This window comes from Bos grunniens, chromosome 29, assembly GCF_055505025.1.
Source record: "Bos grunniens cultivar Pamir isolate PY7600 chromosome 29, Bosgru_T2T1.0, whole genome shotgun sequence".
NCBI lineage: Eukaryota > Metazoa > Chordata > Mammalia > Artiodactyla > Bovidae > Bos > Bos grunniens.
The window spans coordinates 32,315,421-32,333,199 of NC_141193.1; the positions used below are offsets into that span (position 1 = coordinate 32,315,421).

The following is a 17,779-nucleotide window of genomic DNA, read 5'->3' on the forward strand; positions in this document are numbered from 1 at the left end:
TTGACCCAAGGATTGAACCCAGATTGCCCATACTTCAGGCCAATTCTTTACCATCTGAGCCTCCAGGGAAGCCCTTCAAATTATAATAAATCATAAATAAAACTAAGAATTTGATGGCAGCAAGCCTGTACCACACTAAATAATACAGAAAGTTTCTCAGGGAAATTACATAAGATGGATACTCAGATCTTTAGAAATAAATGGTGCTGAAATGGTAGATACATGTATAAATGCAAGAACATTCTCCCAATTTATTTATAAAAAACATAATTAGAAGCCAATTCTGACACTGAATTGTGGGTTTTAGAGCATATACAGATGCAATGCATATAACAAATATGCTGCAAAGAATAGTGAGTATGTGAGTGCTACTGCTGCTGCTGCTAAGTCACTTCAGTCGTGTCCAACTCTGTGCGACCCCATAGATGGCAGCCCACCAGGCTCCCTTGTCCCTGGGATTCTCCAGGCAAGAACACTGGAGTGGGTTGCCATTTCCATGGAACTGTGCATTTCAAGGATTTTACATTTAAGATAAAGTGGTAGTATATTAATTCTAAGCAGTTTCCAAAATTTAAGGAAATATGTTTTAGTTACTAGAACAACCACTAAAATAAATTAAGTAAAATAAACTAATGCAAAGAGTTATGGCTAAAAAGTAAGTAGAAAAACTAAAGTTGAATTCTAAATAATATTTACCAGAGAAGATAAGATGGTAGATGTGTAAGCAAGCAGCAGATTTTGACAAATTTTCTGTGCACTGAAACAAGTTTGGAATTATCATAAAGACCAAGGAGAGCCCCTGTGGGGTCTTTTTTGATCTTGGACAAGGTTTGATTTGCCCTTGGATGGATCACTCTGGGTCCTATGTGGAGAGAAATATTACTAGACATTTAGATGAGAAAAACACAGACCAATGGGATCATTACTACAGAATCAAATTAAAAATCAGAAGAGCCTGAATTATGGCAATGACAATAAATGAAACTGAAAAAGAAAGACGGGAGGTCAATAATTTTGAAGCAAACAGAACAGATCAGATTTAGTAATTGATTGGATTTAGGGCTATGATGGGAAATAGGGGACTCTGATGTATGTGCCTCAATCAACATTATAAAATCCTCTTAAAAAATTCTTGAACTTCAGTGAGAAAGGTTTTCCTGAGGAAAGAAGTATATTCAGTGATTCTACTTTTATCTTCTGAAATTCTTTAAAATTCTTGTTCACATTGAGGAATAGTGTGCTAGATGTTGAGATGACAATTATAGCCAATTTTCAAGTCCAATATTACAAATAGCTCCTGAATATGGACTGTGGTTCTAAACTTGATTAAGCAATTCTGGGATGGATTATTGCCTGCATTTTTTCAAAGACAAACAACTTACAACTGCACTCACAGACTTTAGAACCCTGCCAAGAAAGGTGGTGTTAATGGTAAAGAATCTGCCAGTCAATGAAGGAGATGCTAGAGATACAGGTTCAATACCTGGGTTAGGAAGATCCCCTGGAAAAGGAAATGGCAACCCATTCCAATATTCTTGCCTGGAAAATTCCATGGACAGAGGAGCCTGGCAGGCTACAGTCCATGGGGCTGCAAAGAGTGGGACACGACTAAGTGACTGAACACACACAAGAACACGGGTAAACAATGAAGTTCTTCAGTTCAGTTCAGTTGCTCAGTCATGTCCAACTCCTTTCGACCCCATGGATTGCAGCACGCCAGACTTCCCTGTCCATCACCAACTCCTGGAGCTTGCTCAAACTCATGTACATAGAGTTGGTGATGCATCCAACCATCTCATCCTCTGTTGTCCCCTTCTCCTCCCACATTCAATCTCTCCCAGCATCAGGGTCTTTTCAAATGAGTCAGTTCTTCACATCAGGTTGCCAAAGTATTGGAGCCTCAGCTTCAGCATCAGTCCTTCCAATGAACATTCAGGACTGATGTCCTTTAGGACTGACTGGTCGGATCTCCTTGCAGTCCAAGGGACTCTAAAGAGTCTTCTTCAACACCACAGTTCAAAAGCATCAATACTTTAGCACTCAGTTTTCTTTATAGTCCAACTCTCACATCCATGCATGACTACTGGATGCCTCTGCTTTTTAATATGCTATCTATGTTTGTCATAGCTTTTCTTTCAAGCTCTTAGGGTTTTACAAAAGACAGTAAGTAATTAAATGTCAAAGTAAGTGACTGTAAATAATGAAATCTCCTACTACCCCTGGTTTAAATGGCCAAGATACAAATGATGAGGATGGTCCTCTCCACTATTTTAGTTACTGTCAGTAATTTTAGTTACTGACAAGAAAGTCCACAAAAATACTTTTGCAGTCTTTACTGCATTTATAGGCTATTTCTTTCTTTCTTTTTTTTTTTTAAAGGAAACCATATAAATTTTTGGAACATAAAAATATTGATTTCACTTTCTACTTTTTGTTTTATTTTCTAAAATATATAAATCCGCTGCTGCTGCTAAGTCGCTTCAGTCGTGTCCGACTCTGTGCGACCCCATAGACGGCAGCCCACCAGGCTCCCACATCCCTGGGATTCTCCAGGCAAGAACACTGGAGTGGGTTGCCATTTCCTTCTCCAATGCATGAAAGTGAAAAGTGAAAGTGAAGTGGCTCAGTCATGTCCGACTCTTCATGACCCCATGGACTGCAGCCTACCAGGCTCCTCGCTCCATGGGATTTTCCAGGCAAGACTACTGGAGTGGGGTGCCATTGCCTTCTCCGATAAACCTGTTAAGTGGAAACAAACTTACAACTAGATTAAAATGAAGCTTCATGTTTGTCAATACCTGTTATTTCTGAATGATAGATCAAGTTTTTATTATTTAGTTATTACTTTCAAATGTAACTGTAGCATTAGAGTGCGCACTATCTGTTAAAATTTGAAAGGCTAAATGAAGAATATTAAAAATGAGTTAAATCCTGACTAGTTTTGATGACAGTCTAAATGGCATTCACAAAGAGATTTTTTTTTCCCTTCAAGTGCTGATGGGAATTTTGGTGTCAGACAAATGTCTGCTAGAATCCAAAGAGCATTGCATCATTATGGTATTCTGTTATAGCTCCCTAGGTAGCTAACTCCTGTCTCCTCATTAGAAATAAAGTGGCAGCACTGATGATGACCTTCACCTTGCCCAGGAACCGTCCTTGCTGACAAAAAGTCAAATGCAATGTGACATAAACCCGACTGAGATACAAGTTAGACAGATTGGAATTTTCATGAAGCTCTGAACCATGCAGAGGTGCCACAGACTGAGGAAGTCCCTTAGCTCAACTATCAGGCCAAAGAACGAACCCCAGATAGGACTGTTAAGGGCTAAATTGTGCGTTTAAAAGCTCACATCCTGAAGTCTATTTCCCATTATCTCAGTATGCCACTATATTTGATGATAGGGCTTTTAAACAGGTGATTATGGAAAAAGGAAGCCAGATGAGTGGGTCCTAATCCAATATGAGTGATATCTACATAAGAAGAGATTAGGACACAGGCATGCACAGAGGAAAGACCACAGGAAGATACAGAGAAAAGATGGCCATTTACAAGCTAAAGGAGAATGGTCCTTAGAGGAAACCAACCCTGATGAATACCTGATCTTGGACTTCCAGCTTCTCTTGAGAAAATAAACTTCTGCTGTTAAGTCACCTAGTCTGTGGCACTTGGTTATGGCATTCCTATCAACCTAGTACATGAGCATAAGCTCCAGCCCAGGTGGAACTTCATACTGTCATTTAACCAATCTTTACAGCATGTAGCCCCCCCAAAGGAAAGACTTTATCCCTTAAATTACAGGAAATTTGATGTGACTCACCTAATTAAAATTATATGTCAGTGTCCTTATATCCACCTGTTTGCCAATGCTGTTTGCCGTGATTTAATCCCATCTCTTTTTGACACTGTGAACAGAAGAAACAGCCATTCTCTGATTTTAATTACAATTAGCAAAACTAGAACATCTTTTATACTCAAGGAATGATCCTATATATCTTGGCAACCAAATCAGTCTTGAAATTTAAGAATGAATTGCAGTACTGTGTCATAACTGTGCTTTCATCAGAAAGCAACTGCCCAAGAATATTAACCTTATTTTGACATATAGGTACACTGGAGAATATGTCTTCTAGAAATGATGACCAGGTTTTTTGAATTCCAAACTAAAATGCGTGGTATGAAAAAGAATTTTTTAAAATGTGAACTGTGTGTGAATTCATATGGATGAAAAGTTTTACAATTGTATAAACATTAAATCCACTTTTATGGGTCCATTTAATGAATTGCCATTACTGTAAAAAGAAATATCCTAGGAAATTAGAATTATAAGGAGAACTCAATATATACATTGGTTGTGCCTCAAGGGAGAAACTTACTAGCTCAGATTCATTGTGGGAGTTTTAAATAAGAAAAAAAAAATGCTTGAAGAGAGTACAGAAAGTTCTTCCTTCAATTTATGACTGATACATATGGACCAAGCAAGCCCCAGGCATATTAGCTTCAGGCAAGGATGCAGATTTTGATTAAGGAAAAGTCCCAGCTCATATATGCAGGACAATTTATAAATGCTCTCTCTTTATAAAGAGAGTCTGTGATCAATTTGCAAATTGGGAAGAAGGAGCCATAGAGTCTTTTCAGAAGAGAAAGAGGAAGCAGACTTTTAGATACCTCTCCCACTCCTTGATGATATACTAATATGATCATGGTAGAGAGAATGCAGGGGACAGGCAAAGCTCCCAGCAAAAGTTGTTCAGATGAAAGATCTTGGATTTATTCTTGATGAACAAGAGAGAGAGAAAAAAAGGGGAACTGGCATTCACAATACTTACTTACAAGTCATTTATATAAGATTCAGTGCTTAAGAAAAAAAAAAACGAAAAACCCTTTTAGCTGTACCATCTTAATAATATCCTTTAGGTGTCCTAAAGTGGGAAAACAACATTCTAGCCCAGAATCAATTTTATGTAAGAACCCAAGGGATACAGAAGAAAAAAATCAAGACAAGTACAATGCAAAGAGAACTTCAGAGTATTCCAAACAGTAATCATTTTCTATAGCCAGAAAACCATTTTACTAGAACCGAGCAATGAGATCATAAAGATCTACTAGATCCCTCTGGATGGTAACATCTTTATAACTTTATCACTGCTAATGTTTTGCATGTAATCTCACACCAAAATCATAAGCAATGATTTTTAAAGATTCACCTGGTACCTATATAAATATCAAGAGTTATAAACATCTCTAGGTGTTATTAGATATATGAATCGAGGCACCATAAGCTGACATGTATATCAAGATACTGGTGTCCATAGTTGCTAACCTAGATAACTACACTTTTTTTTTTTTTTTTTTTACAAAGAACATTTTATTAAACGGTTTGACTGAATTATTTATCACAAATGAGTAAATTAGCCAGGAGACAAATCCAATGGCCAGGGTCTGTTCAGGAAAGAGTCAAACAAAAGAGCAATCAGTAATTTTACACTGTATTAGGGAATAGTTATTTCTAGTGAGCTGTGGGAAATTTGGGACTGATACATAGAGGAAGTAAAAAATTCAGAGAATGCTGCCATATTTGTAGAATGAAGAGTAGGTCCTAAAACAAGGAAAAGGAATCTAAATATGTTTAAGAAGAAGCAGGTCTCACAATGACTTGAAAGCAATGGTTGAGTCAAGGAAGAACACATAACTTTGTATTATGGAAGCACATGGAGGCAGATTAGAATAGAGAAGGCTGGGGTTAAGATATTGAGAAATCCGAGTACCAGGTAGGAACAGAACACTGAAGGATATTATTTGGGGAAAGATTAGCATCAGATCATAGTTCAGCTAGATGAATTGAGTCAACAAAACAACTGAAAATTGGTTCTGCTGCTGCTTCTGCTGGTAAGTCACTTCAGTCGTGTCCGATTCTGTGCAACCCCATAGATGGCAGCCCACCAGGCTCCACCGTCCCTGGGATTCTCCAGGCAAGAACACTGGAGTGGGTTGCCATTTCCTTCTCTAATGCATGAAAGTGAAAAGTGAAAGTGAAGTCGCTCAGTCGTGTCCGACTCTTCGTGACCCCATGGACTTCAGCCTACCAGGCTCCTCCGCCCATGGGATTTCCCAGGCAAGAGTACTGGAGTGGGTTGCTATTGCCTTCTCCGGAAAATTGGTTCAGAAATGGTTAAATCAACCACCACAATACCAGCTTCAATTTCTATCCTAAAATACATCTCTTTTTTTTTGTACCCCTCAGCTCTTTGAGAGAGAACAGGGTAGATAATATTTTATAATATCACCATTATTATTTTTAATATAGAATAAGGTCCCAGAGTCATAACCACAGAAACCAAGTGTGTTGTTAGATCTGAGGGACAAGCGTGTGTTTGGAAAAAGATGATAAGTCATGATATAAAGGGACAGGACTAATGGTGGAGGTATGAAGGGAAGCATGTAGTCTGTAGGTTCACACTTTTGTCCCTGAAGGGGCTTTGGGTATCAGGCACAGTAAACACTGGTTTAAGTCTTTATATACACTTCAAGGTCTGGATTAAACATACGGTTTTAAAAAGAAAAACAAGTGAAAGGCTCTGGATGGAGAAACAACCCAATTGCTTAGCTAATAAGACACCCATATGCCATATTCCTTAAACATTATGTGTGTGCAAAATGTAATGAAACATTGAGCACACTGTAATTAACTTCAGTTTCTTCCTACTTATGGCTGATGTGGGAGGAGTATAAGGAATAAAGCCCAAGGAAGAAAACCAAAACCTTCTCTCCACATAAAAGGCAACACGACTCTTTGCTATTTGTCTCTCTCTTTTTCCATCTCTTCCTTCTGTTAACTAGGATTAGTAAGACGTCCCTTGGCATTTACCAGTATGAGAAACAGCCCTGCCTCTTTGTTCTCTTTCCAACAATCCCCGTCCTCCTAGGACTGAAATTATAAATTGAACTAGGTCTTGCCTCCTGAACATGGATGACTGCCTATTCCTACCTCATTCTTTCTTTTTAATCAAACACCTATGTGGAAGCACTAATTGCTGCAGGAGCTTATAGCAAGTGATTAGTCAGAGGTTAGTAAGTTATTACTATTTGGATATAGGCTCAGGACAATAGGGAGCACACTGAGAATTTTAGGCATACTGACATCTGTACTGCTACAGAGTTCTGCCCTGAGATTTATGGAACAAGCCTATGCAACAACAGAATGAGGTACTGTTCCATATTTGCCATCGTACCCTGAGCCTGTGACTTCTTCTGAGCCATCAAAGTAAAGCCGAAGCAGAATTAGGCCGTCACTAATCAGCATAACATAGCTGGGAAAACACATAAACATATCCCCTGGTTTCAGTTCACATTCTTGATCTCTAACATCAAGTGGGTCCGCAATTTCTTTACATAACTACATGTTTTTAATTCTTGAACTCCATTGGTCTGCTAGACATTATTTCTTATGTACTCCTCTCTCCTGGTCCCTCTAATACCATCTCTTTATCCTCATTGTCTGCTTGGCACATTGTTTCACTGCTTCCACCCACTGACATGCATCTTTACCCATATTTTCTGCCTAGTCTTCTGTTGTAGGTAAACATTTTGTGTTCCCAGAAGAGCCAGTCATGTCATTTGTGCCATGGATTCCATGATTATGGAAGGGTATTGCTCTGGTAATTACACTTTCCTTTGGCTTTATTATCACTTCTATTTTATTTGTTATTTGTTTAGCATACAGACCAGATATGACTTCTCACATCCTTTAATAAAGCCCACTCTCACCCTCTCTTTCTTTATGACAAACAAAAGACCCACTTTCTCCAAAGAGCTATCTATAGTATGTCTTTGCCCACTCTATCTTTAACTCATTTTAAATCAAACACCTGCTCTATCAAAATAACAGTTCTCAAGATCCTTAGTGGGTTCTAATTTGCTATATATGATTATAATCTTATTATTAGTTTTTTAAAAGAGTGAAAGTGTTAGTCATTCAGTCCTGTCCAACACTTTGCGACCCCATGGACTGTAGCCCGCCAGGCTTCTTGGCCCATGGAATTCTCCAGGCAAGAATATGGGAGGGGGTTGCCATTCCCTTCTCCAGGAGATCTTCCTGACCCAGGGATTGATCTCGGGTCTCCTGCATTGCAGGCAGATTTTTTACCATCTGAGACACCAGTGTAGCCCCCTGCTGCTGCTGCTCCTGCTAAGTCGCTTCAGTCGTGTCTGACTCTGTGCAACCCCGTAGATGGCCTCCTACCAGGCTCCCCCATCCCTGGGATTCTCCAGGCAAGAACACTGGCGTGGGTTACCATTTCCTTCTCCAATGCATGAAAATGAAAAGTGAAAGTGAAGTCGCTTAGTCATGTCCGACTCTTAGCCTCATTAGTTAATAACTCATTTAATCCTTTTATCCTTCTTGAAACACTGACTTTCTGGCTTCCAAGCAACCATTCTTTTTTTGTCCTGCCAGTATCACTTCTCACTCCCTTTTACTAGTACTTTTCAACTTTCTGATGTCTCAACAATGGAATTCCTTTCATCTATACTAACTTTTATTCTGATCTTACCCAGGGTCCCACCTTCAAATTCCATATATAGACTGATGAAGATATATATTTCCAATGTGAATGATAGACTCCAATATCCAGTTATTTACTCAACAAATCAACTGAAATGTGTAATAGCCATCTTAATCTTAACACTTTCAAAACTGAACTCTTAATCTCCCCCCTAATTCTACAATGCACTTAATCTTCTCTGCTTACATAATGGCATCTCCTTCAAGTTGCTTAGGCCAAAGCTTTTAAAATCACTTTTAACTACTCTCTTCCCCTTGCCCCCTCTAAGTTACTACATCAGTCCACCAGTGACATTTTTACCATCAAGATATGCCTATAAATCTTCACATTTACAGCTAACATTTCATACTAACCACCACCATCTTCATCTTGCTTCCTCCACAAGCCTCCCAATTTACCTTTTAAGGCATGGGTATTTCTCAAAAGAGTAAACAGAATGATCCTCAAAGCCCACTATACCACTCAGAATAAAAGTCAAAGTCTGCCGGGAGCCGGCGGTGAGGAGCTGCACTCGTGGCAAAAGTCATGAGGAAGGAGGCTCGGCATACGCAAAGGCAGGATCGAGCCTCAGGAGTCCCCCTGGAAATTCTCGAGCATCTACCCCCAAAACCAGAGTCTGCCTACTTTCTGCTTTGTGCTCTCACCTACACCTCTGACTTTACGGGGGGGCTGTCCCCCACTACCTCTCTCTGAAAAAAGAGTTAACTTACAGCTCCAGTTAATAAAGTTCCTGGGTGTGATAGTGTTTCAACCTACAAACTCCTTTGGAAGTCCTCTAGCCTGCCTGAATACGTTTTTCCAGCCACATGTGATTGCTCAGAGCCTCGCAACTGTGAGAGGGATGAGATGTTCTAAACTGTCTAAACACAGATTCCTTTAAGCAGTTAAAAGATTGATTAGAAATTGTATTGGTGAAGGGTTTTTCACTTGTTGGGCCAATGTTTGCTGCTAAGTCTCCATATCCCTTACCTGCTGTGTCCCTGGCAGTGTATTGATTAATATAATTGGTGTAAATAGTAGCTTTAATGTTTGTAACCTTGGACCCTTGAGTTAATTCTTTTTCTTGTTATAGCCCACCATACCTTTGCCCTATAGGAATGCAACTTTATCTAATGCTTTTGGAGGGTGGCGCCTGACTTTAGAATAATCACCTTTAGAGAAAAATAAGTTTCTTAAAATGTTAACAGGCCTCCGGTCCAGAAGAAGATGCAAATCACCTAAACTTTTGCATATGATAAGTTTGCAGGAAGAAAGCCTGGCTTACTGCATGACTCTACCCCTTCCCCCATTATCCTTTATGCATAACTTAAGGTACAAAACCTACTTTGGAAAATAAAGTGCGGGGCCTTGTTCACCGAAGCTTGGTCTCCCCATGTCGTTCTTTCTCTCACCTTCTGGCTGAATTATTCAGCCTCTTTTCTCCACTGAATTTCCTCACGGAGCTATCCTTATTTCAGCCTCTTTTCTCCACTGAATTTCCTCACTGAGCTATCCTTATTCTATTACTCTTTATATCCTTAATTAACGTTTAATTAAACAGTTGTTTCCTGATCCTCGCTGACGCCGTCCCCACTTCGAATTCCCTGTATCCATCCGGGCTGGACCCCGGCAAAAGTCATTACCAAAAGGCCTACAAAACACTGTCATCTGGCTCCTTGTTAACTTTCTGAGCTCTTCTCCTAAGCTCCCTCTGGCCCATTCTACACAAACCACATTCTCCCTTGCTTTGCCTCAACATACTACTCATGTCACTACTCAAGGCATTTTTCAGTTTTTTTTTTTTTTTCTCCCACCTGAAATGCTCTCCCCCAAGATATCTGCTTGTCTTACTACCTAAGCCTAGGATTTTATTCAAATATCATCTGTTTGGCAGAGATTTTCCTGACTACTCTATTTAAAACTGGAAACTCTACTCTTGAAATTCTAGTCATTTCCTAATTTGTTGTTCTTCATAACACCTAAGTCTCTGGAAAAACATTTATTTCACTTATTTAGTTCTTGCTCTGTCTCACTTTCTTGGAGTCTTGTGACTTGCAGTGTTGTTTCTGATGGAGAGCAGCACTGTAACTCCTTGGGGGCTTGTTACTAACTCAGAATACCAGACCACGTGCCAAGCCTACTGCATCTGGATCTGCTCTCTAAAGATCCCCAGGAGAATAACATGCTGGAATTCTCATGAGGAATAACAGGTTTGTCTTTGTTTTTCTGGCATATAAGCAAATGCTCATTCAACATTTTTAAAGTGAACAAATACATTCCTTAGCCTTAATAACATATGAGCAAGAACAAAACTCATATTCTACTCTAACAGGAAGGATGGACTGTGGGGTTGAAAAATGACTGTACTGAGTGAGCCAGGGACAGCAGTAGAATTACAAATGCTGTATTCTGTCAAGTTTGATGTCGCACTGTTTATAGATTGGAAGCAAAATTCCAGAGCACACTCTTTCAACTTTAAGATCAGCTAGCACCATTATACACCCCGCCCCATATTATTTCTGTGAAATAACTAAAATTGTAGAATTTATAAGAACATGAGCTGAATTTACAATTAAAACAATTGAAACAGAAATAATACATTCTATACTGAAGCCGTTAAGCTCAAAGGCAACTAACCTGCCAAAGGCAAAGAATGGTTTGAAAACAGTTTGAACCCTGGGAGAAATGTTTTGCTTTAAAAACTCAAATCTGAACCTAATTATCTTATAAGTAATCAAACATCTACATACATGCAGTGATCATCTTAGGCCAATACTAGAATTGTTGAAATAGATTATGGTAAAAGGAAATATATTCTTGTACTTGTTTTCTGAAAGTCCAAAATACAAATGCATTTTTTTTATTCAATGAGATATTTATGCTGTGTAGAAGTTATTGTGCTGATTTCTATACACTCTAATTTTAGTCTAATGGTAATTTGCACATGATTTTGCTGACAACTTGGAAACTCTACATGCGTGGTTGATAGAAAATTCTAATAATTGCTCCCTCTTAGCATAGCACTGGCTTCTACTGTGGATAGACTATCATCACTTTTAAGTGGGTCAACAATAGGTGAAATCTGTAATTTTTGTTTGCATCATTATTAAGAAGTACTGTCTTTCAGAATTACAAATGTCTTCAACTATAGGAAAATTAAAGCAAAGTCTGGTTCTAAAGTGAAAAATGTATTGATTTTTGGTTACACACTCTAATTGGTGGGAAAGAGGAAATTGAAATGACTAATATCAAAAAGTTTCAGTGTGCTGACAATTGACATGTTTATAATTATATTTTGGTTGGTATTTATGTCACCCAGAAAAATAATACAGTCTGTAAAGGGGTTAAAAATAGAGGAAAATACTACCTATAGATCTGAAAAAAGAAAATGAGAGAATACAATTAGAAATAACAAGGATGGACATTTTTACCAGATAATGGATGAGCATACTTACTCAAGAAGAAGTCAAATAATGAACTTAAATAGGGAAAGGACTGCATTTCTGGTCTAGATTAAGGAGATCAGAGTTTGGAATTCTATTCTGTGAGACATCTTTGCTTATTTCACAACACAATCCCATTTTGTAACTGTTCTGATCCTCAATTTTCACTTTTCTAAAATGGAGAATTTAGTATGCATCATAAAAACCTCACTCATTGATATTTACGAGAATAAATGAGATGAAATGAACTATGGAAAACTGTTATAGAAAACTAACCAGTACTAAGTCATAATGTTACAGCTTTGGGTTTAGAAGAAAATTGATGGTGAAAAGATTTTATGCTTTAGTTCAGCCACTTTCATTTTGGCTGAACTGTCATCCTCTAGAAATGACAGAGGTGGGAGGTAGCAGACCAGAGAAGAGTTATAGTAGAAACAAAGAATCAGAGCCAGAGGTGGTCAGGAGCAATTAAAATGCCATCAGAATTTCCTAAAACGTTGAGAGCAGGGGAATAAGAGTTTCAGGGGGAATGGGATTTGGTCATTCTTTGAGCAATTATTACTCTATTAGGCCAAAGTACTTCCAGGCAGCAATTACTTAGGTCAGGGTCTGAGTAATATATAATCATCTGCTGTGCTGGCAAAGATTTAAATAACTACTGAAATATGAACCAGAGGTTTCAATAAGCAAACACCAAAAATACTCATAGAAGCACATCACATCTGACTACAATTCATAGTTTTAAAGTAATATTCTCTATTATTCAAGATAATGTCTGATTATTTTTCACATTGAAGAAAAGACAGTTCTGTGACAATCTCATGCTAGCCATAGGTTATTTATATTGCTGTTGGCCCACTTAAGAATAAAAATGTTTAAGAATAGTGTATATTGAAGAGTGTATAAAGAACTTTCCTCATCTTTCATCTGTTCCCAGAAGTTTTGCTATCTTCCTTTTACATATGAGAAAGTCGAGATGGCATGTCCAAGGCTACCGGGTAAAGGTGTGAAAACAAGATTCACACATTTTTACTTATATTATTCTACAAACATTGCTAATTCTTTTCACCACTTTCTTTTTTTCTCCTGTTATTTGATTAATGGTGAATATCTAATTTCCAAAGCTAATAATCTAATTTTTCTGGAATTTTAATTATATGTTTATTTTTAGAATACCAGACCACCCTACCTGCTACTGAGAAATCTGTATACAGGTCAAGAAGCAACAGTTAGAACTGGACATGGAACAACAGACTGGTTCTGAATTGGAAAATGAGTACGTAAAGGCTGTATATTGTCACCCTGCTTATTTAACTGAGATGCAGAGTATATCATGTGAAATGCCAGGCTGGATGACACAAGCTGCAATCAAGATTGCCGGGAGAAACATCAATAACCTCAGATATGCAGATGATACCACTCTTATCGTAGAAAGTGAAGAACCAAAGAGTCTCTTGATGAAAGTGAAAGAGGAGAGTGAAAAAGTTGGCTTAAAACTCAAGATTCAAAAAACAAAGTTTATGGCATCTGGTCCCATCACTTCATGCAAATAAATGGGGAAACAATGGAAACTGTGACAGACTTTATTTTCTTGGGCTCCAAAATCACTGCATATGGTGACTGCAGCCATGAAATTAAAAGATGCTTGCTTGTTGGAAGAAAATCTATGACCAACCTAGACAACATATTAAAAAGCAGACATTACTTACAGACAAAGATCTGTCTAGTCAAAGCTATGGATTTTCCAGTAGTCATGTATGGATGTGAGAGTTGGACTATAAAGAAAGCTGAGCACCAAAGAATTGACGCTTTTGAACTGTGATGTTGCAGAAGACTCTTGAGAGTCCCTTGGACTGCACAGATATCCAAACAGTCCATCCTAAAGGAGATCAGTCCTGGGTGTTCATTGGAAGGACCGATGCTGAAGCTGAAACTGCAATACTTTGGCCACCTGATGTGAAGAACTGACTCAATGGAAAAGATTCTGATGCTGGGAAAGATTGAAGGCAAGAGGAGAAGGGGACAACAGAGGATGAGATGGTTGGATGGCATCACCAACTCGATGGACAAGTCAAGCAAGCTCCGGGGGTTGGTGATGGACAGGGAAGCCTGGCGTGCTGCAGTCCATGGGGTACCAAAGAATCGGACACCACTGAGCAACTGAACTGAACTGATTTTTGGTAATGGAGAGAAACAGAATATCAGAAACTCACAAATATATTTTGTGAGTTAAAAAATCTCAAATACCAGTAAAATCGATCATCTTTTTTAAAGACAATTAATTCTAACAGACAGAAAAGTGAAACCTATATACAATAAAACAAGAGTACCATATAGAGAAAAAAATAGTTCTATTGGATATTGATACTGTGTGGACCATTGGACTAATTCTCAGTCTATTTTGCTGTGCACATGATTTGAATTCATTGCAAATCAAAAATAATTACATATACTAGGTGGTATTCATCTCTACAACTTTCACAGAAGATATATAGCTTCAGGAATTTAATAACTCATATATTTCTATCAAAAACTTTACTGATAGAATATAAATATCAATTATCCATGGTATAATTTATGCTACATAAAATTCAAATCTCTTAAAACTGAAAATGAAAGCAATAGAGACTATTTGTCCTAATCTCCTTTTGTGGTATAATTTTTTTCTAGGAAACACTTATTTTTAACAGTAAATAATAAGCTTATTATATAATTTTAAGATACATAAATTACTAACAGAATTCATGGTTAAAGCATCTACAGATCTGATCAACCACAGAATTTTTTTTCAACCTTCTATTGTAGTTAACATAAATAACTGTAGTTCACCAATAGATACCATTACTTATGATGACTTTGATAGTTAACATTATTAAATTGGTTTCAATTTGTAACCAGTGAAAACAGAAACTGTAGCAGTTAATAAATTAGTTGATAATTGCTAAAGCTTCAAAATGCAGTGAAAAGGTGACTTCTTAAATTAGATAAATTAGATTGAGTCTTGAATCTAATTTGAAAAGTGCTATTTGGACTTTGCAACATTTTTAGCTTTTCTTAGTCTTTGGTTTCTCACACAATATGGCTTATGGCAAAAGATTTTTTTTTTCCCACAAAAAGATAATATTGTGAGTTCCTATTTTTTTTAAATTTTATTTTATTTAACTTTACAATATTTTATTGGTCTTGCCATATATCAAAATGAATCTGCCACAGGTATACATGTGTTCCCCATCCTGAACCCTCCTCCCTCCTCCCTCCCCATACCATTCCTCTGGGTCGTCCCAGTACACCAGCCCCAAGCATCCAGTATCATGCTCTTAGCAATGATCAAAAAACTCCTAGCACACATATAGTTATTACTGAAGCTGATGTAATAAAGCACATATCTTTTTTTTTAAAGTGAAACTGTTTTTAGATTATTTGATATTTTTGAGATGAATACTCTTCCCAGAGTATATATCCCCAATTTTTTTCCTAAAAAGAGCCACAATGAATATTCTTCTTTTATCATTTTTCAATTTTTTTCTGTATTTTATAGTGACATATTTCATAGTGATCAGAGTACCAGAGAAAGGCCATATGACAGCTGAGGAACATAGAATAATAAATATAAGATTTTTTTAGTATAGTTTTTTTTGAGGGGCAGTTAACTTTAGAGTAATTATTTCAAGTTTAGTCCACTGTTGAATTAAAATTAAAATATTTTTCTTGTAAGAAATTATGATGTAAATCTCTCAGTACATGAAATTAACACTGCAGTTTTCTTTGGGACTGCAAGCTTCTTTTGACCTAGGTTGGAATGTATATAATGTCTCTTCTGGCACATTGTACTGGCCAGACAAATTTCTAGGGTAGGTAGAGATGCAAGGAAAGGATAATTAAGGCCTCTTCAGGATGGTAAATAATTTTCTGCCATATTGATCTGTCACAATTAAACATAGTAAGTTTTGCATTTAATAGTGTAGTTTACTTTGTGTCCCAAAGCATTCCTACTATGATCTATTGAAAAGTAACCTAGCATTTTCTAAAAGAGAAATAAGTCAGTGAAAAAAGCCTTGATGTCAGTGAAAATAATAGAGAACAGCAACTATAATCACAAAACTTTGGCACGGACTATTCAGTACTGCCTAGAAACGTAACCTCTGAAGAGAACAGGCACAGAGGAGCAACAAATAACCACACTTGCAAGCATCAGTCATATCCTGAAGGGGAAGAGAAGCAAAAGCAATCAGGGGTTCACATGCCAAGCTGTTTATATTCTCGTTGTACACTGGATTAGAACAGCACATCTAGGCATATTCGTTTCCAGAATTTTATTATTATACATTTTGTTCTGGAATGGGAAAGAGTTTATATTGTGTCTGGGAAAAATTATATGCCTCTGTAGTTGATAATGGCAAACCACCCTACCATCCTGCAGAGAGAGCAATTACAGATTCGTGTGGCACTATTTCAAGGCCATAAATATGCTCAGTACCATAAGAGACTGTATCTTCTTTAAGCAAATGAGTTCATGAGAAAGAGAAAAAAATGGATTACCTAGACTGCCCTCTAGTTAGGCTGCCTAATTAATCACGTTGAGTAAATTCTAAAAAGAATACCCTTAAACTGTTCTCAATGCAGGTCTCCAAGGACACAAAAAATGAAAAGTGACACTGGCAACTGATCACAGGGCCAGGCACAGAGCAAGGATTAACTCAGTGGAAGCTGCTGTTTTAAAACATCTTTGAAAAGTCACTAATGTTAAGCACTGAAATCATAACTCCTATTCAGACAGACACCTGCATTATATCAGATTTCCTGGGTGGCTCAGTGGAGTGGTAAAGAATCCGCCTGCCAATGCAAGAACCACAGGTTTGATCTCTGGGTCAGGAAGATCCCCTGGAGAAGGAACTGGCAACCCATTCCAGTATTCTTGCCAGGATAATCCTAGGGACAGAGGATCCTCGCAGGCTACAGTCCATGGGGTTGCAAAGAGTCAAACATGACTGAAGCAACTGAGCACGCACACACACCACATTATATTATGGAGATGCTTTGACATACCGCGTAGATTAATATCAAAAATGAAAGAGTTGTATACGTTTTAAGATCTTTGTACAGTTCTTGCGTGTATTCTTTCCATCTCTTCTTGATCTCTTCTGCATTTACTAGGTCTCTTCCGTTTCTGTCCTTTATTGTGCCCATCTTTGGGTGAAATGTTCCCTTGATATTTCCAATTTCCTGAAGAGATCTCTAGCCTAATCCCTTCTCTTGTTTTCCTCTATTTTTACACACTGTTCATTGAAAAAGGTCTTCTTGTCTCTCCTTGATAATCTTTGGAACTCTGCATTTAGTTGGATGTACCTTCCCTTTTCTCCCTTGCTTTTCACTTCTTTCTTTAGCTATTTGTAACCACTTGGCCTTCGTTTCTTTTCTTTTCTTTGGGGATGGTCTTGATTACTGCCTCCTGTACAATGTTACAGAGCTCTGTCCATAGTTCTTCAGGCACTCTGTTTAATAGATCTAACCCCTTGAATCTATTCATCATCTCCACTGCCTATTCAATAGGGGATTTGATTTACGTGTACCTGGCTGGCCTAGTGATTTTCCCCACTTCCTTTATGGTTTAAGCCTGAATTTTGCTATGAGAAGCTGATGATCTGAGCCACAGTCAGTTCCAGGTCTTATATCTGCCAACTGTATACAGCTTATCCATCTTCAGCTACAAAGAATATAATCAACTTGATTTCAGTATCGACCACTTGGTGATGTTCATGTATAGAGTTATCTCTTGTGTTGTTGAAAAAGGGTAT

The 17,779-nt window shown here is 37.8% G+C and overlaps 1 long non-coding RNA gene across 14 annotated transcripts in view; it reads right to left on the reverse strand.

The window, feature by feature from the left end:
* LOC147342470 (uncharacterized) overlaps positions 1 to 17,779 on the reverse strand; it is a 294,857-nt gene that overhangs the window by 169,641 nt on the left and 107,437 nt on the right. For 13 of the 14 annotated variants that reach the window (XR_015158129.1, XR_015158128.1, XR_015158126.1 and 10 more), the window contains one exon: positions 3,819 to 3,903. The exons of the other annotated variant lie outside the window; for it this stretch is intronic. This is a non-coding gene — a long non-coding RNA (uncharacterized LOC147342470). The remainder of the gene's footprint in view (positions 1 to 3,818; positions 3,904 to 17,779) is intronic. 14 annotated transcript variants of the gene reach the window in all.